Source organism: Thunnus albacares, chromosome 12, assembly GCF_914725855.1.
Source record: "Thunnus albacares chromosome 12, fThuAlb1.1, whole genome shotgun sequence".
Lineage (NCBI taxonomy): Eukaryota > Metazoa > Chordata > Actinopteri > Scombriformes > Scombridae > Thunnus > Thunnus albacares.
The window spans coordinates 4,925,327-4,950,220 of NC_058117.1; the positions used below are offsets into that span (position 1 = coordinate 4,925,327).

Sequence of the window (24,894 nt, forward strand, 5' to 3'; positions counted from 1 at the left end):
ATTCTGTGAAATCCTGTTTCACATTCAAGGACAAATCATCCAACATCCAACATTTTTAAAATGATTTCTTCTACAATGTCTGAGCATGCAACAATGGTATGGTTGGGTTGAGAAAAGACTGTCGTTGACTATGGTAGAAAACTTAAACCGGGAGAGAGAACAAGGCATAAATAGCACACAAAATGGGCAGTGTGATTCTATTCAGATTACAACACACAAGGTTGTGTGTCGGCATCGACAGTGTCTGACTGCTTGCTAACTGATAAGGCACCGAGCCCGCCTCATTAAATGCTGGTTAGGATTTCCTGAAGAGTGCAAAAATACAAGTGGATTATGGTCTGAATAGACAAAAAAAGAGGCATCCCAGAGCTGACATCAACATCAAAGTGTTGGAGAGCCCAAATTAATGCCTGTGTGACTCTCAATCACTACACCAACCGGTGTTTTTCTAAATCTAACATCTCATTCAGCTGCATCGAGACTACAATAGTCTTACAACACTTGCATGAAAGTTAGGCTCAAAAGGATTATCAATCACCTTAGTCTTACCTAGCACACCTTGGACACTGCAAGGTAGGTAAGTAGGTAGGTGTGTCATTTGTTTCTTGGAAATTCACACTTTGGCATAGGGTTGGGCTGATGGGCGATGCCATCGTCATCGGCCACTGAGCCTCTACCATTGTAACATTGTGATTTAAATCTGAGTGGATCAAGAGAAGTACTCAAGTTGATGACAGCTACACTTGTTACGTTACTATAAGTGCAATAAAAGCTTTGTGATTAAAAAGCCAGTAAGAGTAATTTACTCTTTCACTGTGGACATCTTCATATGCCAATTCTGTAGACATCGCCCAACCCTACTTTGGCACAGGTAAGGCTGTATGAGCCCACAGATGGAATATTGCTTACCATCTTTATCCGTCCTCGCCTTGGAGTCATAACATAGGGATAAATCCTAGCTTTGGTTGTAATCAATGTTTTCTACATCAAACAGTCTTTGGGCCCAGACAGTGTCTTATCTATTCTTGCTAAGCTTGTGGGGCCAGACTAGTCACCATTGGTAAACATCACATTCTGCTTTCATTACATTGGTATTTTGTGAACACATTTTGTGTCTAGTTTCTGTGGACAGACAAACAGCTGCTCTTTTCATTGTGCGACTATGGGCCAGATAGCATTCATTCAACTCTTCCCGGTTCTTTTACCATTAGGGAAAAGGTTTGATACGGAATCTTCATGCATCTCTTTGTTCCGAACACTCAATCCACTTAAATAACCTCTATATCTGAGGGCTTTTGATAAACAGTGCAGCATCTGCTGCATAATTCAGAGGTCCTAGAACTTTTTCAGTTCCAGACCAAAATGAAAAATGTAATCCCATCCCCTGGGTCTCATGCAGGCTCATTATTCATTGCCACTAATGTCATCCGGGAACCCCAGCAGAGGTAGTGCCGTGAAATATTGCAGGTCCCAGCACATAGTTTAAGAAAGAATACAGCTTGATCGAGTGTATGTGTGGGCAGTGTGTCCTATTTGTTTTAATTCAGTGGGAGGCCGTGCCAGTCACCAGGGGCAAGCGTCGTGCCATTGCTCCATTATCATGTGGAATGAGTATGACAGGGCTTGAATGTTATGACCCTGTCATCACAGAAATATGTTCCTCATTGTAACTGTATTGCTTCTGGTGGTGATGCTTAATCAAGGCCAATTGCAAGGCCATAGTCTCATCTCTCCAGCGGGCAGCACGTGTTGACACGTGTAACTCACGCTTCATCCCGAACACCTCAGCCGTATTGCAATCAGCTGGTGTTTGTATAATGGGCCGAGATTAAAAAAAAAGAAAAAAAGAAATACAACCTTGGACTGCTTTCAAAGAAAATAATCTGCAGGAATTTCTCAGGGGAGCATATGTTTCTATTTGAACCTTATTAAAACCGTGCAAATTGAATCTAGTCAGCCACAAGCAGTGGAATTTGAATTTCTGAGATTAGCATTTTGGTGAATCAATAAAAGAAGCAACTCAAGGCCTTTTACAGGGTGGATTAATCTGTATAAGATTCATCAGAGTTGCCCTGTGGGATGGAAGTAGCCCCCCTCCCTTCTTGTCTGTGTTTTCCAAATGAGAGAGACACTCTTGGCCCACAGTGAAAGAGAAGGCATGACTGAGGGCTTTTTTCCCCTTCCAACATCATCAGCAGCAACCTGCCTCCATTACAGGAGTGCATTAGCAGCTTATAGTCAGTTCATTGAAATGTGTTTAAGAAGTCCCTTCATCTGTAACTGATGTAGTACAGTCTCCTGGCTCTCAGTGGGTATGTATACCTAACACACACACACACACACACACACACACACACACACACACACACACACACACACACACACACACACACACACACACACACACACACACACACACACACACACACACACGGGGAGTATATCTCCCAATGCATCACAGATAGATTGAGAGCTATTTCTTAATGATCTTTTCCTCTGGGATTCCTATAGAAAACCATTTAGTTAGCAGCACTGCTCCTCAATAAAGTCTGAAGAGGTCTTGTAATTGGTTCACTGGGCCACAGCCATAACGCTTCATTTTGCTGAGCAGAAACTGCAGCAGTTGCATCATAAAAATGGCCCATCATGCATCTGTGCTGTATTTAACCTCCGCTAGAGCTACGGTGGTGGTTTTCACCTTTCCGGTCTCATATCTCATAAAGCTTATTAGGTCAACTGAAACACAAAACTGTCAATCAAGGGGTTCCGCGGTCATCTGTGACTAAAGCAAAAATGATAACTACATGTCTCAGGTCATTATTAACAATGTCAGAGATGATGGATACATTTTACATAATTACAGCTGTATGTCATACTTTTCTGGCAAGTTTCTCCAAATTTGATTTTTCACACAGTTCACCATCACTCCTTGCAGACGATATTTTAGCCCTACTGAATGTTCAGCGTTATTTTTCACTGATCTTCACATTGAGGAAAATCTACAGTAAACCATTTAGCAGCACTGTTCTGTTCATGAGACATGGTTAGATTAACATTGGGATCTTTTTGGCCCTTCGTGCGGAGCCCCAGTGACATTAGAGCCCCAAGGAGACCCCAATTATCAGGGGAAGAGCAACACACAAAGCTAAAGATTTAGCACAAAGCTAAGAGTTAATGTATGTAACAAATACATGACTGACAGAGGATTAACTCCCATCAAACAGACCATGACAAAGTGCTAGATGATTCCGTTTGACATCTCCACTCTACAGAGTTCATGTTATCCCTCTGACAGCAGCCTGTTCAGTTAAGATTTGTGATAATGACCAAACATTTTCCTAAAGCTGGCAAATAGAACAAGAAGATATAAATCTTGGGGCTTCTTTTTTTGATACTTTGTGAATTATTAGACAGTACCCATAGTGATGCCCAGCAACATGGAAATATTTTCCCATCAAATCGACTCATAAATAAAACATTGCCCACAAATATACGAGTGAAAAGTCATCGCTGCAGAGATAAATGTTCTTTTTTCAGTAACATATGTTAGGAGATTGTGTTTCTGAGATATGAACATTGTTTGAAGGCATGGTCAAAATGATCCTCCCCATTAGGACAAGGCCTCTTTGACATTCGAACTGTAAGCACATCATGTTAAATATATCAGAAGCATCTATATACAGCTCCTACCTCATAAAAAAATCATGCATATCCATGTAATGGATATGATAGAAGGAATTTCTAAGGCTGCTGTTTTTATATGATTCATTTTTTGTACAATATGTCCATTATTAAAGAGGTTATGCACGGGAGGATAGTCTGTTATTTACTGTTTACTGTGATTAGGGGTATGAGACAGATGCAGGACCAAAGCACTCATAATGACAAGTACAGAACATCCTCAAGGGTATAATGGCATTTATACAATAGCTACTAGTGCATATGTAGGCAGCTAAGTGAGACACATGTAAGACTAACAAACTGGGTACATCACTTAATAGCTCCCAGCTTTCTGCAAGAGATGGAAAAGCAACAAATAAAGCAAAGTTGCAATGCTTTGTTAAAATGATCAACATGTAAGAGTACCAGTTTAAACAGTATCAGGCTGCTTGGTTGTTGTATAAAGTCAATGGCTTTATCCTGATTGGATTATAACACACTTTGTTCTCTCAATAACAGGCTTATCTGCTGATGTTACCTTATAAGTGACAATTTAAGTGAATGGTTACCTTCATGACCCTGCCAAATTATAATTAGGGTGAAGAGGATAAACGCTCATGAAAACTATCATAAATCTTTACAGACTTTGCAGCTGTGAACTGTGTCAAGCCGAACAGAAAGATAATTAAATAATGGCAGCAAAGTTCAATCCTCTATTAGTTCATAATTAACACATTCAGGAGGTTTTCTTTGAGGCTTTAACTGCAAGTATTGTAGATGATATGTAAAGAAATACCAAACAACTTAGAAAAAAACAAGAGCAGTAAACATGAAATCATACGGATGTGACTGACATCGTTTTTAGTTAAGCTGCAGTAGTGGTTTGCAAGGAGCAGTTAATGTTTTTCATGTCGCAATTTTTTTTTTTTTTGGCAGTTTAAGACTCGTTATTTCTGTACTTAGACAACAACTTTTACACCTTCTCCGACCTCGTCCATGCTGTCACCATTTTTCTGTCACAATTTCTCATGAATGTACCTAAGAAGCTAGCAGCTATGTAGTAAGATGACGTTGCTTTTCTTAAATTTCACCGTGAGCTTGGTTTCTCCAACCAGTGTAAACAGCTGACAATGGTCACAACAGCAGACCTGTTTCAATCGTTTAACAGATCTGGGATGTGGGTGGCTGATCTGGAGCTGTTCATGGACTTGCAGAGGAATGTCAAACTAGTGACTGATAGCAAGTCATGCAGCATTTTACTGAATTTTGTGTTTATTTATTTTCTTCAGGTGCCACAAAGACACCGGAAAAAATACCTTGAGAGTCAAGACTACATCTGGACCTCATACATCAAATAAGGACAGATGATAAATAAGTTTCTTGCACTGAGAAATTACTTTTTTAATGGGAAACTGCTAAAATGCACGTTGCACCTCTGTTTCATCCCTAAATCCCATCTTTGTCGGCTTTGCTGTCACACCACAAATGAACCGTACCGACTGGGACCGAACCAAGACGCCTCTTTTCGAGCTTTCTCTGTTTAACTGACAGCTTTCACACGAGACTAAATCAACTGAACCTAAAAGGTTAGCTTTGAAAGCACCATAATATATGAAAAACACTGGTTATGAATACAATTTTCTGCCAAGTGTTTTATTTTGTGTCCTTCACTTGTGACACATTAAAATCCACTGAAGCATTTCCTTAATAACCAAGCAAGCATAAAACTCAGTTTAAAACAAATGGTGTGTGAAGGTTAAACCATATATTCCATACCACCGGCTGGTTGACTAAACGGCGTATTTCAAAAATCCTTGCCTGTCGATGTGATTTCTTTCCCGTGATCTCCCCATTCATGTGCGCCAGATTGTTATTGCTTTGGGTTGTCTCATGAAACTTATAATGCGATGGCACCCAAGAGACATGATGATACCTGAGGTGTTCTTTACTTTGATTACAGCTACTGTATGACAGTGACAAGGTTAGACACAAGAGAATTGCACAAAATAGTGTCATTAATGAACCAGGAAGTACAAGTGTCATCTACTTATTTCAGAGCAGGATATAAATGGTGAGGTGGCGGTAGCTGCAAGTTACATTGTAGACATTAAAATGAGTTTGCAGTGAAACTCAAATACTCCACACACTTGTTACTAGTGTGCTCTTTCAGACTCTATTTATGACTCTCATGTATGAGATTTAGATGGAGCGAGGTGGGAGGATGTGAGAAGTAAAGGTTAACAGAAGGGATCAATGGCAACGCATCTGCTGACATATCTCCAAACTACTCCAACTACTATTTTTTTTAAAAATCGCTCACAACACACTGAAAGGCCAGGGCTCATTGACTTTCTACTTGTATGTAGGTGAGCGTATATGCGTGTGTGTGTGTGTGTGTGTGTGTGCATTTTTAATTGGTGTAGCTTGTCCTTTGAGAGTTCCCCACCACTTCTCAAACAATTAGTTTAATGGAGCATTACTCCAGTATCTGGGTTAGCAAAGTCAATACATTGACATCTCGCAGACATAAAGTGTCAGTGCAGCCACTCATACAGCTATGGAAACTCTGCCACACACTTTAGATTACACAAAATGCACTCTGGTTAATCCACTATTAGAAGTGATGTTATTCCTAGGGAGGAATGGATGTTGGTGAGAAAGATTAATGACCGGAGTAGACAAACAGGAAGCAAGATGCTTGTTGCAACACATGCAAGTGATGGAATGACACAGTTACTGCCTTATATGTACTGTCATCCAAGAAAGGAAGGGTTAGGGTTACCCATCTGAAAATATTACATGATACACTGAACACCCAAAGCATATCCTCATTTCAAAATTCAAAAGCATAGATTGGAATTGCTGGGTCAGGACTGGTTGTATTCCTTATTTGTGCTTCTGTCTGTTTCATTTACAAGTTCCAACATATTGCTCCTCAAAAAAGTTAGCATTAGCTCTCAGCTGTCATCCGTTTCTAGTCACACTTTGACACAGCTTTCACAAAAGCAATATAGTCAGTCTGCTTAAATTGAATGTAATTAGCTAAGTAGAACCTATATGAGGACAGAGTTCCTCCTGGAATAACAATATCAATGCTGAACACTATTTGGCCAACAACACCATCCTAATTAAAATAAGGCTAATGTGCTTAAGTGGAAACATTCAGTGTAAACGCTGCAAACTGACTTGATTGGAAGGATTTCAGTAATTGAAGCGAGAATGAAAAGGATACATAAAAAGCACACTCCTGTAATCATGCCAGAAGTCTTCAGAAGCAGGTGCATATGAAAGACATCATGAAGGATAAAAGAAATAAAGGATCCTGCGCGTTCCAAAAAGGTAGTAAAGAGAGCATTTCATTAACAGAAACATGAGGATCTTTATAAAAAAAATCTTGTTTAGGAGAGCCAATCATGAATAGAGTCTATTACTAAATGTTTTGTTTAATTAAAATTAAGCAGTTTCAGCTTTAACAGCATGAGGATCGACAATAAAATCCAGTATATTAATCTACATTTAAATGACCCATTTTAATATAGATGGTTCCCCTTTTCGACAACTACAGCAAATGATCTAAAACATCAAAGTGACTTTGCTTAAAAGTGTGCATGACAAATATTTCTCCATCTGTATGCGCAGCACTTTTCAAGCTTAGTGAGATTAGCCCAAAGCAACCTGAGATACTGTTAACGGAAGACATCTCCAAAAATGCACCTTATCGCCTTACCTTTTCCTGTTGACACTAGAAATGAGAGAGCTTACTGCAAGTCTGCACAACAATATTCAAGTCACATCTCACTAACAACACATGCAGAGTTTGGAAGTTTGCCCTTCTCCCCCCCCCCTCCCGATCTCAGAGCTAACGCTAAAAATGAGACGGGGGGGCGGAAAAAAATGACATTTAGATTTCCTTTTAATCCTGTCACTCAAAACTGTGCCCTTATTCCAACTAGCACTTTAGAAACTGACACGCAAGCAAGTTCTCCTTTATCCATTCAGCATGGCTGCCTCGCCTCTTCATCATATGTGTCTGAAGTGCAGGTTCACATGAGGTGTGTGTGTGTGTATGCTAGATAATTGTTACGGTCTTATTCCTCTCGGCCCTCAGGTCACAATGTGCATCCACTCGATCCTGCTGCAGATGATGACGTTTCTGAGGTCTGTTAAAGATTTGTTCTTTTCACATCTGTCTCTCACGCTCTCTCACTCTATTCTCCTGAACATCAAATAGATTTAAAGATGTAAAACCAAACTGAAGATGCGGTGTATCAAACACCTATTTCAAGGATGTTTTTGAAATTACTGTACACTCTACACTCCACTGAACCTGACCTGTTGTCTACAAATTTTGCACACTTTATAACACTAGCGTTTTCCAAAGCATACCCAAGCATTTTAAATCATGTTTTGAGACGGCCTTCATCCTCACTTTGGAGTTATAATCTTTAAGATTTCAGTCTTGGTTGATTTGGCAAAACTTGTGGTAACTGGTGGTAATGGCATTTTAATAATACCAGTGTTCTAGTTCTGTTCAAAATGACACCAGTATTGACCACTGGGAACGGAAAACACACCCTGAGTAATTAATGTTTCTGTTTACAGCACAGCCAAACATACTGTGGGCTGAAAGGATTCATCCCCCCTTGTGTTGTTTTCATAAATAATACTGGTGCACAACTACATGGTATCAGCCCGATAATGAACCCAACCAAAGACAGGGCATCAGGGAGGAAAATGAGCTGCATTGGTGTGTTCACAATCTTGTGGGAGGCTCTGAAAATTGTTGGCTATGAAACACCATTCCTTTCACAAGCTACGTAATTTAGAGATATAAGTCTGACAGTGACCATGGGAATGTGATATCTCCTTGTGCTTTTTAGTTACCAGAAAAAGTACTCCCAAACTCTGGTTGGATTTTTAGCCATTTGACATCCTGCTGACATTACGGCTTTTAATCTTTAAGACCTCCTGTGTGATATGTGATTCTGATCAGAACAACGATGTCGGCCAGCTTCTCTTTGCTGTAGTGGTGCTTGGCTATCAGCAGTCTCTGTAATCCTCCGCACACCACAGGACAGTTCAGGACCCTGTAGATGGCTGTAAATATCAACCATGTTTGATATTCTCAGGGTGGTTCACGAATTGATTGCTGTGGTTAAGATTGAATCTGAACTGTAAATGTCTCAGAAATGTTAGTGCCAAGTTATCATCTGCTTGTTGACTGTGGTTGTCTGCTCTCTCTTTTGTGCCACATCTTTCTTTCCCTTTCTCTCTTTCTCAATCTAAAAGCTAATCTTACTGGGTGAATAAAAAATGAAATTGCTGGATGAATCTTTGCGTTCAGTTTTCTCCAGATGAAGCAGAATAGTTTGACATTTTGGGAGATATGCTTATTTGTTTTCTTGCTGAGAGTCTGATGAAAAGATAAAACTAAAGCCAGCAGGTGATTAGCTTAGCCTAGCCTATAGACTGGAGAGAAGGGGAAACAGCTAGCCTTGCTCTGTCCTACATTTAAACAAATACGTCACTAGCACCTCTAAATTTTACAAAATGTTATGTTATATCTTATTTTTTCAATACGCATGAGATGTAAGAGCAAGATTTTTTTAGCATTGGCTGTTTCCTTTGCTTCTAGTCTTGATGCTAAGCTAATCACCAGCTGGCCAAACCTCTATGTTAGCATTTGTAGTTAGTTTATGGTTAGTTTTAGATATTTCTCTAAAATCTGGATCCCCAGTTTTCTGATGTTCTCTGAAGAGGTTGATATCCTACCAATTACCTTTTCAAACACCAGAATTTCATTCAGATAAACTGGCTGAATCCACAGGAGAAATTATGCTTTGCTCTGTTTCCATCCCGAATTGTGATTTAGTCTCATAAACCATATCTAGAGATGGAAATCCTGCCTAAATTAATTTGGTAAAATAGACCATATTGCTGAGCTTGTAGCATGCTTCTCTTCTCTCTGCCACGCATTACTGACAGACACTGTAAAGAAAAGAAAAATAAGAATGTCTTATTCACATACAGATATAAGATAAGATTAGTAGAGTTACAGATAAGTCATCTATTTTTCCTGTATTTCCACACTTTGGACAGTCAAAGTCATCATTTTTGTACTGTTTGATTTCTGCCAACCTTAATTCGCTGAATACTGATAACATTTGATAATTTCTTCTGTGAAGTAGGAGGAAGGAAAGATTTTGAGTCTCTTTTCCTTTGTAACTTTTTGTTCATATTGTTTATTTATTTTTATTTCATTGTTTAACCTCAATACTTTTTGCAAAACGGAAGAACATTACTGGTCGAGCCAATTTTGCCTTGCACATTTATAACACAATACTTTTGTGTCCCTTTATTACGCGTTAGCCTTGATAATGAAGCCATTTGTCAAACACATTACTTGCACATTGCTGCTCTGTTGCTGATTTTATTCCTGCCAGCACAAAGAGAGAAAGTCTAAATTGGAAATGTTGAAATTTATTTAATGCTTCACATTAGATGCAAATTGTTCAAATTTAGCCTTAGTCCATTAATACCTTGGAGGGAGATGGTAGAATTTCTCTGCGGGTGAAAGGATTTTCAATATGAGGGGGAATAATGAATCTATCACAGTTTGTCCCAGTTTCTGTAAATGCAGCGTTTCTTTAGACATTGATTAGGCTGTCCTCGTTCTCTGTTAATGTGAATTTGAATAAACAATAACTTATTTGAGTATTCTGTTTTACTTCAGCTAAGTCATAATGACTTCTACCACTCAGTTTTGTGAACTGGGCTAGACTGGACTGGGACCTGGAGTGATACCAGCCACCAGAGAAATCTGATTGGCCACCATGGTATCCTATTTAGTTATATCTATCCATCCATTTCTGCTATTTATCCAGGTCTGGGTCACAGTGGCAGCAGGCTAAGCCAGGTTCCCCGGGCATCTTACCTAGGTCTAACTGAGGAAACCCGAGGCATTCCCAGGCCAGATGAGATATGTAATCCCTTCAGCGTGTTCTCAATCTTCTCTCATTCAGACACCCATAATACTTCCACAGGGAGGCTTTCAGGATGCATCCGAATCAGATGCACAAACCATCTCAACTGACTGTGTTTGCAAAGGAGCGGGTTTTACTCCCAGCTCCTTGTAGATGTCAGAGCTTTAAGAGTCTTTAAGTGTGAGCTCAACCACCCTGCAAAGGAAACTCATTTTGCCTGCTTGTATCCAAGATCTCATCCATTCAGTCATTACCCAAATCTCATAAACATAGATCAGAGTTGAAACATAGATGATATATCAAGAGCTATATATTTAGGATCAGCTCCCTCATAACCATATCAGTCCTGCACAGCAACAGCAATAATCATGAAGTGGCGCCAATTTCATGGTTCCGTCTTACCCACTTTTTGACTCCGAGATGCTACAGTATGTGTAGAGGTTGTTGCTGCTTCACCTCCAGTTCCTTCCCCCGACGAGTGATGTTCTACATCCCTTCAGCCGGGTTTTGCAGCCGAGGATCAGCAGGCCGAGACCCCTGTCTTCACCTGCCACCCAAATGGCAATGCACCCAACCCATTATGCCTAGCTTTACAGGTGGTGGGCCCACAAGACTATTTACTTTCCAGACACATATTTACATGTCCAAGTCCTATCTCTAACACACAGCAGACTAAATAAATATTATGTGGCTGATTCTATCTGTATACCAAAGTTGAATTTGTCATTGTTATGAAACAGCCTGCAGCAATTGAACCCCCTCCTGTTGGATGTCTCTTTAAATGCGTGTTCTCGTTCATCACATGTTGTGTATCTCAGTTTCTTCTGGGGTAAATTATCTTGTAGCGTGACACTGTTCACAAACCCCTCGAACCCTCAGGTGACACACCTGTGACAGAACAACTCGTCACTTAATTAGAAGATATGTAGTATGTTTTTATGCTAATTTGATCATCCGTCTGCACACTAGAGAACCCATAAAAATTCAAATTAGCTCATGCGTTCTCTTCTGATCGCAGTGTATCAGCTACATGGAGATCTGCTTGGGGTGAATAGGCAGAAATAATGGACAGTTGAGAGAATCTAATTTCAAATGCAACAGACATAGTCCAAGGTCTTATTAAGTTCATATTAATAAAGTAATTTTCTTTCAGTCTTACCTTGTCAAAGACAGTCTTTGATAGTAATGTGTTGAATTAATTTTAATACACTGTATGCATGGCTAATTTTAGGAAAGATTAGCAAAAAGATGAAAAGGAAGCAGGTATTGAAAAAGGTCTTTCTACTCAACCGCAGGGTAGAGAGAAAGATGGTGAACAGACCACACATTCAGACAGTTAGAAGTGATAGCATGGCTGCAATGAATCAAACCAACAAAAGTGTTGAAATATTAATGGGGCCGACACTTATAAGATCTACTTAGAAATTAACAATCAGGGATGTGTCACAGTTAAATTATCCTTATCTCCTCACCACTGACCACACCATCATCACCACCGCTCACCCCCACAGTTGCCCACATCTGGGCTGCTGGGCACTCCTTAATAAATTGGTTTGGGCCCATCATTGGTGATCAGTGCTGCTGCTAAAATTAGCAGTACTGGTTTGGTTTCATTCACCAGCATTAAGCAACATGGAGAGTCACTAATAGAGCAATCTGTGCCTGTCTCTTTAGCTTTAGCAGTATGTACCAGGCTTACAGAGTGCCACCGCTATTTTTTGGATCAATAACACATGTATTGGCTTTTCTACTGAGGTTGCACTTTGTGGATCGATACAACAATAGTTCTGCATGGTGCTCTGAATTAATTACACACAGGCTAGCTTGCATGACTCGCTTGATTCCTACAGTCAAGATCTAACACTGGAAATGTTTCTTCAGGGAAGTCATTTATTTCTGTGGTCTATAAAAGTTGCTCGATTCTGCCTGTCAGGACTATTGGAGGCTTTGCAGTATTTGTATGTGGAGGGAGTGCATATTCTTTGCTCTGCGGTCTCTCGGTGCAACACAAAGTTTTGAAAAATACCTTTTTCTCTCAGCACCTTTGAGGAGAAAAGAATTGCGTCACTGTTCATGGGGCTTATCAGAAATCGGTATGAAGCTGTTTTCTGCATCGCAGGCAGGAGGAAGGGAAAAATTGATCACCTAAACTATTCCCAGGCCTCAGATTTAAGTAGCTTTTAGAGTAGGGGTTTGTCATAGCTGCTTATTTACCACTATGCAAACATCAGAACTTCTCCCCCGGCTCTTTATAGAATTGCTGAAATCATTTGACAAATCATTTTCCCCCAGTGAAATGGTTGTAAAGTGGCTGTGTGCATGTGCTTTCATTCCAGTCCAATAGCACAGAGCTGAGCTGAACTGAGCAGAGATGAGATGAGAAACCAGACTGGGTTACATTGAGCTCAGTGATGGCCTCACACATAAAACGGATGTGGTGATGTGGTAACACGACCAAGTAAAATCAGATCAGTCAGAATGTAATAGACAAAAAACAAAAAATGTTCCAGCTCAGTTGTAGAGCTGGTATGGAGTTACTTTTGCGTCTTTATTATGCAAACAGAATAGTGAATGTGATGTTGTAATGGGTTACAAGTGAGTGACTAGCTAATTGAGCTAAGCTAGCAACTACAGGCTGACAAAATAATATGTATTTTTTAACCCATTACAACATCACAGATTGTTAAACAAAAGCAATCTACATGCACCGGTTCAAACATATCATTCTTGTTATTACTAAGATGGAAATTACGTGGAAACATACCTGCACATTGATTATCTGTCTTCTCTGCTCCAGCTCTGTCTTCTCCATGGACTTCAAAACTCCCTCTCTTATTTACTAACTGTAGATGTTGCCAAGTTGTCACTCCATTCGAGACTGGCCGATAGAGACGTGTCTTATATCTTTCATATAGGTCCCGCACATGAAATTCATCTCTAACCCTAACAGCAAGCAAAACGTTTAGATTGGCAAAGAAAACTTTTTGATTTGCATTTTAATCACAACTTTATTTTACTTGCAAAAGTGTCAATAGTTTTGCTCTCATATCTATTTTTTGATTGGTAATCTGTTTGATTGCATAATAAAGACACAAAAAGGTACTCTGTAAGCTGGCAACTGTACCTACTGTATATGTTTATCCAGCATCTCAGCTCATGTGCATAAAATACAGATTTTCATCTACCTCATTTGCCAAAAACATATTTTGGGACTTTATAAAACCAGCAGAAGCAACAGGCATACATGCACACGTTCATATTCTTATCCTAAACCTCTCCCTACTTTTGAGACTTGCTCAAATGAGAGTTCAAACTCATATTCATCAAACCCTCTTAACTGCACAATTTCCTCATAAATTGCATCAATTGATTGGATGAATGCTACACGTATATGAGTAGGTGTGTATTCATGAGATTTGATCATTAGTATAATCACTTCATCTAAACATTCTACATAAGGCATAATTTAAGGAATTAGAATTCTAACAAGTTTAACAAGTGCTTTTCTCCCATTAGGAAAGGGAAAGTAGATCCAGAGTCAACTTTTGGAGACACAAAACCTGACGTCACGCTGCAGTGGCCAATCACAGCCAGCGATCAGGCTGATCAGAGACCCTGCCATGAGAGAGTACAAAGACGTTACTAGGAGGAGGGGAGGACACTTCTCTTCGTTTGATGACATTTAGACTTTGTTGTCGGCTTCCTGATTCATCTTAAAAACAGATGAGAGAGAGAAGCTGTGGTCAAGAGAGCTAGAGAGTGAATGAAGAGAGGGAGCTGTGGTAGCCAGAAAGCCAGTGAATCAGATCAATAAAAATATTATTTTCGGATTGTTTCACAGCGGTTACGTTCTAGAGCACAAACGCGCCCACACCGTCACACACATCCACTCAACCCTGCAACAACGCATGATTTGGTCTGAATACAGCCTTATGCTAGTAGTGGCTAATGTAGCCTCGGGCTGCTAGCCTCAAAGAGGGGTGATGAGCAAACTGAAGAGTCTTCAGCCCCAACCACTGCTGACTCAAGTGACATCATTTGAGGCAATTTCTCAGATTTTATGCAGCTCCCTCTGGAGCCACAAAAAGGCTTAATACAACTGTTTTCACATGCTAAAACACGTGTAACCAGATTTTGTTGTGTAAAATTGCTGGAGTTCCAACTTATGAGAACATTTTACATACAAGAAAATTGGTGAATGTGACCCAGTTCTCTTAAATCACCAGCCACTCATACAAATAGATTGGTTCATTCTCACATGAGGCCCAATGTCTTACAGTCACGCCATTTTGAGTTCTTTACTTAAACTAGGCTAATAGCTTGGTGGGAGGCACACAAAAGTGCTACTTAAAAATGTACAAAAAGCCATTTTATCTCTCATTCTTCTGAAAAGGGAACTTTTTCCCATGATACTGCAGTAACAACAAAGTACACTCTTTCAATTATTGAGAAAAGAAAGACTGCCAGTGTGATGTGTTCATCTCCATTTGACTTTGACAACTTTTTTCTCCCGTCAGAGCCCTTTAGTGAATGTAAAAGCTGTATTTTTGTATCGCTTCCTGCCAGTAAATTGTGTTCTCCTTCAAGGAGCCAGGCCATCTACAAAGACTTTCATCCTTTTTCAGAAGCAAAAGACTAGAACAGCATCTCTACATAACCATCCAAACTGCCTTTAACTATTCTGTAACCCTTTTATGTTTAATTGTTTCTGGTGAATTCTTGGAGATTCGGGGACAGCAATCTTCCCTAATTCTTCCATTTCTCTAAATATCTCCCTATCTTTTCATTCCTCTTCTTTTTCACTAAAGTGGAAATCCCTTACAGGCTCTACCCTGATTCAACTCTACTGCCCTTTATCCCCCCTCGAACACGCCTTCCTCTCCTATCTCTTTCTCTTCTCATCCCATTCCTTCCTCTCTTTTTGGTGACTCTGCTAACAGTACATTAGGCAGCTGGATTCAGACAGTGCACCTCAGTCTTGCCTTCCCTCCCACTTCAATTCCAAGCCTTCAGGAAGAGCTTGGAGAGACCTTTTAAACCTCTTTAAAGAGCCAGATCAATAGAGAGAAGGCTCTGCTGGCAATTTGCCCCAAAAGCAAGAGAAAAGCACATGTGTGAAGGTAGGGAAGGTTAGAAGGTTTCAGATGTTTGGATACATGGGCTACTTCTGGAAAAACGAGTTTTACCACAAAGCGTAGAGGGAGCGATGGAAAAAGTTGCTACTGTATCTAAGCCATACATTTTTTCAAATTAGCTTTCAGAATGGTTTCCTTATATGCTCCAGGGAAATTAAACCTATTCAACACATACCATACTTGACCTCATTAGTGTTAAATTCAAAGTAAATAGTGAAAACAGTGATTTGAACAGGGAAAGATAATAATATGGCACCTCAAGAGCAGCATTTCTTTTCTTTTTTATTAAATTCCAGAGCAGAAATGTTTTCTTGCAAGGTTATTCATCGGTGTAGCACTGAGACAACACAATGACAGAGCTACAGTGAAATGAGTGGCAAAGAAATGTTCGCTTTAGTTGACCGTTTCATAGAGTTTTCCAGTCTGCATTCTAAGGTCATGAAGCCCTTTCAAATTGAAAGCATTTCTCAGGTGACCAGCAGGGTCATTTAATCTACAAAATATAAAGTGATTCTTATTTATATATGCAATGGTGTTATGTACCTGTGAGTTCACTTCGCTGCTCTGTTAATTGCACTGATTGTTGTTCCGTAATGTCTCTCCTGTATCTCTCTGCACCGTTTGTCTTCTTTTGTCTAATTTAAGTTATGCTAGGGAACTTTGCTCTTTGATAGCGAAGGCAATTGAATATTAAAGCCCCTAAATGTAATATTTTTACTTTTTTTGTTGCCCCCCCCCCACTCCTCTGTTGCATTTTTTTAAATACTTTGGGAGGGAGGGAGCTAGAGGAATTTAAGGGTGTAGTTAGCCTTTAAGAGTGCATGAAGAACATTAAATGGACTCTTCAATTTTCTTTTCTCTAAAATTATATTTTCTCCTTGAGGAATAAATTTGGCTTCCTCTTACGGGCAAGCTGAACACCTGAAAAATGTCAAGTACTCTATGTCACTGTATCACTGAGTTTAGTTATTTCATACACCACTTATACTTTGTAGGGTGCTCAGTGGTCATCACTTCTTTACCTGTGTACAAATATGCTCAGAAGCCAAAACCTGAATGGCCTGCATTCTTACACTGTCTCTTCCACCTGGAACAAGAGGTAATTACTCCTCAAGCTCATTTTTGAATTACTTGATAAATAACACTATTGTATAGTTTTGGGATTTAATTAATTAAATCTTTCTACTACACCTCTTAAAAGGACCAGTGTGTAAGATTTAGGGGCATCTAGTTGCAGAAATATTGGCTGAAATGGAGTGTAATATTTCTTGGATATGTTTTAATTAGTTTATAATCACCTGAGAATAAGAATTGTTGTGTTTCTGTTACCTTAGAATAAGCCCTTTATATCTACATAGGGAGCATAGGGTCCTTTCCCACGCAGTTTGACATGTTGCACATGTTTCTACAGTAGCCCACAGCAGACAAACCAAACACTGGCTCTAGAGAGGAACTTTTGCGTTTGTTTCGCAGTCAGCATAGGTTCTCCTACACGCTTGGAAGGAGAGGGTGTGGGTGAGGACTCAGCTGGTTCCCACACACCGGTCCTTTAAGTGTAAGATCATTTTAAGTGCATATTGTTTCTGCTTTTTGGACCATGTGTGACATTTCCTTAGTCTGTTTATGTTGTCTGTATTGCAGTTATTGTTGTGATACTGTTTTATGCTGCCTCCTGGGAATGTTTCTCTTGAGAAAAAAACTCTCTCTCTATGAGGCTTTTAAATAAAGAAAAGAGAGAAGAAAGTAGTTCCTGCTGTTTATCAATGTTACATAAAGCATGATACTTTCATAACTTATTTTGGATTCATACAAGCACAAATGCATTTTAGATGTTTCTAGGGCTTTGGTGTGCACTATTTCCAGCTTTGTCAAACTGTGGTGTTAAATAATTATGAGCAGGTGGGTTGGGTGCTGAACCTTGGAGCCAAGCGGGTGCAGAGCAGCACTGTCACGCCCTCAGGGCACAACAGTGGCCCTCAGGGTAAAAGAGAAGAAAAGAGGCAATAATGAGAGGACAGGCTAAGAGGAAAGGTCAGCTGCTTAAAAAAAAATATTGAGTCCCCTTTATGGACCTGGTGGTAAAAACCAACGTGCTTTGTATGGTGTTTATACACAATATAAAGATGCAAAGTAGCAGGTTAGACAGACCTGTGAAGAGGTGATTATTTAAATTACCGCCAGGGGGACTTTAGCATGAAAACGTTGAGCTTTTTCAGTCATTGTCACTTCTCTCAGTGTACTTTAGGAACGGGGCTGTGATGCTGGAGGCACAGTGCCCCTGGCTACGCTGCCATGCCAACTCCAATCATGTGTCCTGCATTTCTACAAAACAGCCGACTCCCCCGAGAGGATGCAGCCAACAGCTAACGAGAAACAAACACCTCCCTGTTCTTGATGCTCATTGAGAGATGGTCACACACAGAGGGAGAGAGAGAGAGAGAGAGAGAGAGAGAGAGAGAGAGAGAGAGAGAGAGAGAGAGAGAGAGAGAGAGAGAGAGAGAGAGAGAGAGAGAGAGAGAGAGAGAGAGAGAGAGAGAGAGAGAGAGAGAGAGAGAGAGAGGGGGGGGGGGTCACTGAAATTGAGAGAGAGATGGCAGAGATAAAGACAGGGGGATAAAAAGCCAGCACAGAAAGAGAGAGCTTAATTTGTTGGCTGCTGCCTCTGAAAAGCAGTAGGCCACCGATACAGCTAGCCCACTGTAGCTGTAGTAGTTGTTAGCTATATTGTACTTTATTTTGACAAAGAGAAAAGCAACTGGTGTGCTGTGTGTGAGCTATGGATATGTGTGAAATAGATTGTAAACAAGTAGCTTCTCCACAGCGTCTCTTGAAAGTAGTAGTGGAACAGGGTGATGACTGATAGAAGCCTAACCTAACCCTTTCCAGAGGTAAAGGCTTTCCTGTAAGATGACAATGTCCATAGTTAGTGACTTGTATTTCATTGAAATCAAGGAATAAATAATCTGTAATATTTTCAATAAAAGCTGCACTAAAAATTATATTTATATTAATAATGGATTAATTATGTGTAGTGTGAAATGTGTCATTTGTAGTGACAAACCCATGGAAAATGAATGCCCAACACGCCTTTAAGCTCTCTTTTAGCTACATGTTTTAGCAACTAAAGAGCCAGATATTTTTCTTATTATTTGGTAGAGACCAAACTAGAGCTAAAATGAAAGTGAATATTGGACTTACATTTAACAGGTTGCCAAAAACATGATTCTAATTGACTGCAAATGTTGCTGTTTGTCTGTCTAGATTGAGGTGATTGCTAGCTAACACAGGTAACTCTGCCCCCAGATGGCCACAGAAAATAATCAATGCAGTTTCAAATAAATGTGTGTTTACTTCCGTTCTTTTGGTGATTGACACCAGTGTTTCCCCCAATTTTAATGTCAATCTCAGCTGTTCTTTAACAGAGAAATGTTTGGCTGATGAGTGCCTTGACTTTTTCATATGATCCCCCCTCCACCACTCCAAAGCAGTCAACCTAGGGGAAACAGTGGATACTGTAGATTAATACTAAATATCTAATTATGGACAGATCTTTATTATAAATCTAAACAAAAAGAAGGTAGTTAGCATAAGCAGTGTTTAGCACCTCACACATAAGTCCTGTCATGTTGCGTCATTTGATGATGGGAAATAGGACAGTGGAGTGTTTTTGTCAAAATACTTTCAGTATGTAGGCTAATGTAGAGGAGTGTTTAAATATTTTTCATATGGTGCTGCTGCTTGTTGTCCTTCAGCCACCATTGCTGAGCAGACAACGGAAACAGCGCAACCTACAAAACAGAAACTTCATCAAACAGCAAAACTGAAGACAATTATGTCACACTCTCAGTCACCAACTTCATTAACAGATGATATTTGACGAGTGTGATCATGGATATATTAGCATGGCAGAAATCAACCTCACTGACAACCTTTCCCCAGTGGCCAGCTGTGGTACTGCAAGTAAAAACCATTTTGCACATAGATCACTATTATAAATGACAACTGTTGACTGGATATCTCGAACTACAAACAAGGTCAAATTCGACTCAGTTTGCTTCTAATTGTAAAAATGTAACAGCAGGTAGAAATCTTTAGTGCACAAACAAAAAGGTTGACTAAGTGAAGGGAACCTATTAAAGGATGCATTTTTATTCTGGGACTCCACTAGAGTAGCTTTGCATGATTCACAGTTCAAAAAACTCCTTATTTAACTAATTTAACTACTGGCCCTTTATGCAGCCCCTCAGTTCAGCCCGTCTATTGATGAGCAATCTTAGCTCCTGTCTCTTTAAGGCCCACCTCCCGATGAGCCCAATCTGTTCTGATTGGCCACCTTTCTGAAAGCTTGCCAAGGGGCAGCCATATCAGGGTTGTGATAAGGTACTGCTGATGAAAATCCAACATTTCCTGCTTTACTGCTTCATATTAAACACTTTTGAATGAATTAATAATGGGAGACTTTTTTTGTGAAGAAATTACAGGAAATGAAACATATTCCTCACCAAATTAGCAGAGCTTTGTTAGCAGGGCTTAAAACCCATCAACACAACAAGATATGGAGATGGAGATTCGGAGCTCTTTGTTCAGCGGATCAGTTAGAAATAATGCAGGGAGGAATAGTACAAGCAGAAACAGCCACAGTGATGATTATGTTAGATAAAGAGCTGCAGATGACCAGCACATCTCCAACAGGTAAACTACTTATTTTACTTTGCCCTGCTGTGTAATGGAAAAACACTCACAGCGTGCCAGTTCGACTTGAATCATGGCTCAGCATGACTACCCCCAAAACGATGGAAGAATGCCATAATGTTAGTGAAGCGGAGCAGTGAACTGAAACTCTGTGCATGGAGTAGATGACCCTATAAAGAAATCTGTCACAAGCAGACGTCAGCTTGGGCCAAATATAGAAAAAAACATTGGAAACCAAGCATTCAGAGCAGTCTGAAACTGGTGCTTTTTGCTCACAGGGATAACTTTTACATACATTTACCTCATTATTTGACACTTACTTATTTGACAACTAAACATAGCACAAAAAGTAAGGAAATTTGTGTTTGGTAGATTATTTGTTCCTTACAAATGTGGCACAAAAAGGTGCTAAAAGGGACATAAACAGGCTTTCCAACGGTGTAAGATTTATTGCCAAGACGCATTGTTACAACAAAGAAATAATCTACCAAACACAAATTTTCTTACTTTTTGTGCTCTGTTTACTTATTTGGCCACATTTAATATGAATATCCGACATTGTAAGATTATATATATTTGGGTCTCTGTAAAATAGAGTACGGTCTACATCTGCTCTATGTGAAAAGTGCCCTGAGATAACTTCCGTTGTGATTTGGCGCTATATAAATAAAACAGAATAGAATAGAATTTAAATGAATTGAATATATATGACTGAAAAAAAGGAAAAGCATAATAGGTCCCCTCTAATGCCTGCAGTGATTATTGAACTGCCCTTTAATGAAAGCTCTTACTCTCCAGCTCTGCTCCAGACTACAGAGACCGTGACTGCTTTCCACAGTTAGATATGGATGTTAGAGAAGAGGGATTGCCTCGCTCCTTCTTATGTGGCTGAGGCACCGTTTAGTGTAGCCCCACAGGGTAGAAGTTTGAAATTAATTTCCTAAATTCCAAAAGTTTATAAAAAATGTATCAGAAGATAATGGAGGCAGCAGCTGCATCCCGTCTTTGCTGTATCTGTCAGTTGCCTCGCTCTCACTTAGTCTCTTTGTATTCCTCTTTTTCGCTCGTGGTTTTGTCTGGCTCCGGCCATCTCTCTCATTCCCTCTTTCTCACATAACTCGCTTCCCTCTCACCCTCTGAATCTATATCCACGGGCATTTTCTGAATCTTCTTTCAGCTTCACAGCAATGGCAGAGCAACATCATTTTCAGATTCCTATTCAGCCTCCTGGCTTCATCTGCCTGCCTCTTTATTGCTATGAAAAAAAAAAATGTAAGAGGAAGGGAAAAAGCTCTGCCGAGGACATTTAATATGCCACCTACATGTTTAAATGGGTTGAACATGAGTGTATGGCTTGAGTCTTTATGCAGTTTAATGTAATGACTAGCTCACTACCCCGCTGATAGGAACAAGTGTGTTTGGCTTTGCAGACAGGGAGTATTAGAGGGTAAAACTGCAGTTTGAGATCAACTGCAGTGAGCTGGTTTGTGTATTATATGTTAAAGCACAGCCTGAAGGCTCTGTGTGAACCTGCAAGGGGTTAATCATTTTAGTATTGCAAAAAGGCAAAGACTGTCTCTTCTATCATGGCAGTCAATAGCTCACAGTAATGTATTTTGACAGATAAGATGAGCTAAACTGAGCATGTATCATTCAGCCAGTGTTGTAGTGGCAGTTGTTAAAGGCTGTTTGTTCAAATGCTTGAAATGACTTAGTTAAGGTTTTTCTGACAAGTGGTCAGGTGCACAGTCCGTGTGACTTCAAAACCAGAAACCACAGTTTGTGCTTGTGTGTCTTATCAACAGTCAACTTTGGTTTCTTCTAACCATGACTGCGATTTTTTTAGGATGCTTTCATACCTAAATTGTTTGGTTCAAAGGAACTCTGGTGCATTTGCCTGTTTAGTTCGGTTGGGTTGGGCTGTTGTGAAAGCTGTCAATCAAAGTGTGGTACGGACCAGTCCACCAGACCAAGACCACCTGAAAAGGTTTGGTTGGTTTGTGGTGTGAAGGAATATCAGACCAACCATAGGATTGTGTAATAGTCAATGTGAACTGTCAATGAAGGAATCTTGTTACCTATCTATAGGCAACGTATGTATTTATGATAATCACATGGTAACAAAAAGGAATTGAAACAGACATGTGTGAGCTTGTGTCCTACTATTTTAGCAATTTCTCATTAAAAATCGAGTGAAATATAGTGACCACACTAACTTTTGAAAACCTTGGTGCAGGCCTAATGAACTTCATGAAAAAACCCTTAATCACAAAAACTTTTTCTAGCTGACAAACTATTAAGTCACCAAGGAAAGTCAGATAGTACACTGGGGAAACAGATATAAATAGCTATATTACAGTCACAGCAGTTTGAAAAATACTATGATATTTAAGTCTTTGAAATACATTGCACAACCAAGACAAAAATGCTAATTCTAGTTTTTACTGCTGTGCTTCAAATATATTGTAAACTTTTGTACATTTTTTCTCTCAGAAACTAAAGAGGTAGTTCAGGAAGTCACAAAATGTGATTATCAACCATTGTTACACTGTAACAGTATATTTATGCATCTCTAATTCAGTCACATCTTCACTTAGAACACAGAACAAGGGAATTCATTGGTTTGTTTTTTTTTGTTTGTTTGTTTGTTTTTGGGTTTTTTTCCCATTAAAACAAATATAAACCAAGCCTCTAACTAGATGTTAACCTGATTTATTGTTGCATTAGGATGGAAGTTCAGATTTATTTATTTTTCCTCCGGCTCAATGACCTGCATTGTGATCAGGTGTGACAGTTGTACTTTAAAAGGCTCACAGAAAGTACTCACAAAACATGACCGTAGATGATGAAAAAGACCATTGTTCATCAGCCAACAGCAGCATCCATCCATCCATCCAACCACTCTCAGGTGTGAATCTGCCCATTGAAAGAAAAAGGTCACAATGCTCCATACACACAGCACAACACACTACAACAGCCACCACAAGTGTAACAGCTGACAGTTAAAAAAATGTTTTTGTCCAAAGAACATAAACAGTAAAATGCACCGTAAATATAGTTGTCTAGCCCTTTTCATATGGTACCATTATTCTGAACATGCAATTTATGGCCTCTGTCAACTAAAAGGCACATTCTGTTTTCTTTATTTGCTGAGAGTCACTGCTATTAAATATATTTTATTATTATTATCGTCTTACCAATGAGAGAAACACAACAACAAATCACAACCCGTCCTCCAAAGAAAAACGACAGCATAAGTCCAAAATTCAATGATCTATAAAAAAATGAGCTATAGTTCCGTTTGAGCGACAGACGCCATCTAGTGGCCATAGTAATTATGACCCAGAGAAGTGGCACAGTTCAGATGAGATCTATATAAAGGTGACAAATTTCCACATTAGGAGGAGTAGGGTGGATGGCAAAACAGTTTTCTTAAAAACTATAACTAAAAACGTTGTGGTGTTTATTGTTGCCACGACAACAGAGGTTGCCATCGCCATCTTGGATTTTTGGAGCCAGAAGTGATGAGACGTGACCATATTTGGAGAAGAGGGTGGAGTTGACTGTAACGCTAGCTGGTAGCTTGGTTAGCACAGTGCATTTACAGACTCTGGTTAACTGTGATAATGCTAATGCTGATTTTCACTAGCGAAAAACAGGCTTAAGACCATTAAAACAAAATGTACTTAACAGAAAAACTGAACATCCGACTCTTTAGAGGGTCTTTTAGTACAACCAAACACTGAACAAGACTTTTTTGGCAACCAAAATGTTACATTTAACTTACATGGACTGAAGACACACTGAAACAACGACGGCTACAGCTATGCCTATACTCTATGTCTGAATCTGGGGTTACGCCATGTTTACGTTGCCTAACAAACGCTGTCTCCATGGTAGCGACTTGTAAATCACAATGTTGAATGTTGCCACGCCCTAAAGCATACCCTGTTTTATTGTCAAATTTAAATTAAATGGGGCCATAATTTACAAAATGAACATTGTGCTGTATTGAGACCATAAACTCATTAGGAAACTGTTTACTGAGGTAATAAATCAATTGAGAAGTAGTGTCATTTTCTCATAGACTTCAATACAATCTGACTTCTTTTTTTTTTTTTTTTTTTTTGGAGCCAGTGGAGTCGCCCCCTGATGGCCATCACAGAGAATGCAGGTTTAAGGTACTTCAGCATTGAGTTCACTTTTCAGACCTGGAACTACCTGCTTGCCCAAACCATGATCTTTCCCTAACCCTAACCCAGTGTTTTTTGTGCCTAAATGTAACCAGACCTTAACCACAGCATTGTCACACCATAAAATATCATTTTTTACCAGTGATTTGAAATGGTTTTGGAAAGCACCGCTAGATGCAGCATATTAGAAAACGCTCCTATGGGCCATTCTGGAGTACATGGTACAATTGA

General features: G+C 39.6%; 1 protein-coding gene across 2 annotated transcripts in view; it reads right to left on the reverse strand.

Annotated features, from left to right (window-relative positions):
* Positions 1–24,894, reverse strand: part of brinp2 (bone morphogenetic protein/retinoic acid inducible neural-specific 2) — a 192,713-nt gene that overhangs the window by 154,685 nt on the left and 13,134 nt on the right. The window contains exon 2 of one of the 2 annotated variants that reach the window (XM_044367725.1): positions 23,298–23,386. The exons of the other annotated variant lie outside the window; for it this stretch is intronic. The gene's annotated coding sequence lies outside the window, so the exon portion shown is untranslated. The remainder of the gene's footprint in view (positions 1–23,297; positions 23,387–24,894) is intronic. 2 annotated transcript variants of the gene reach the window in all.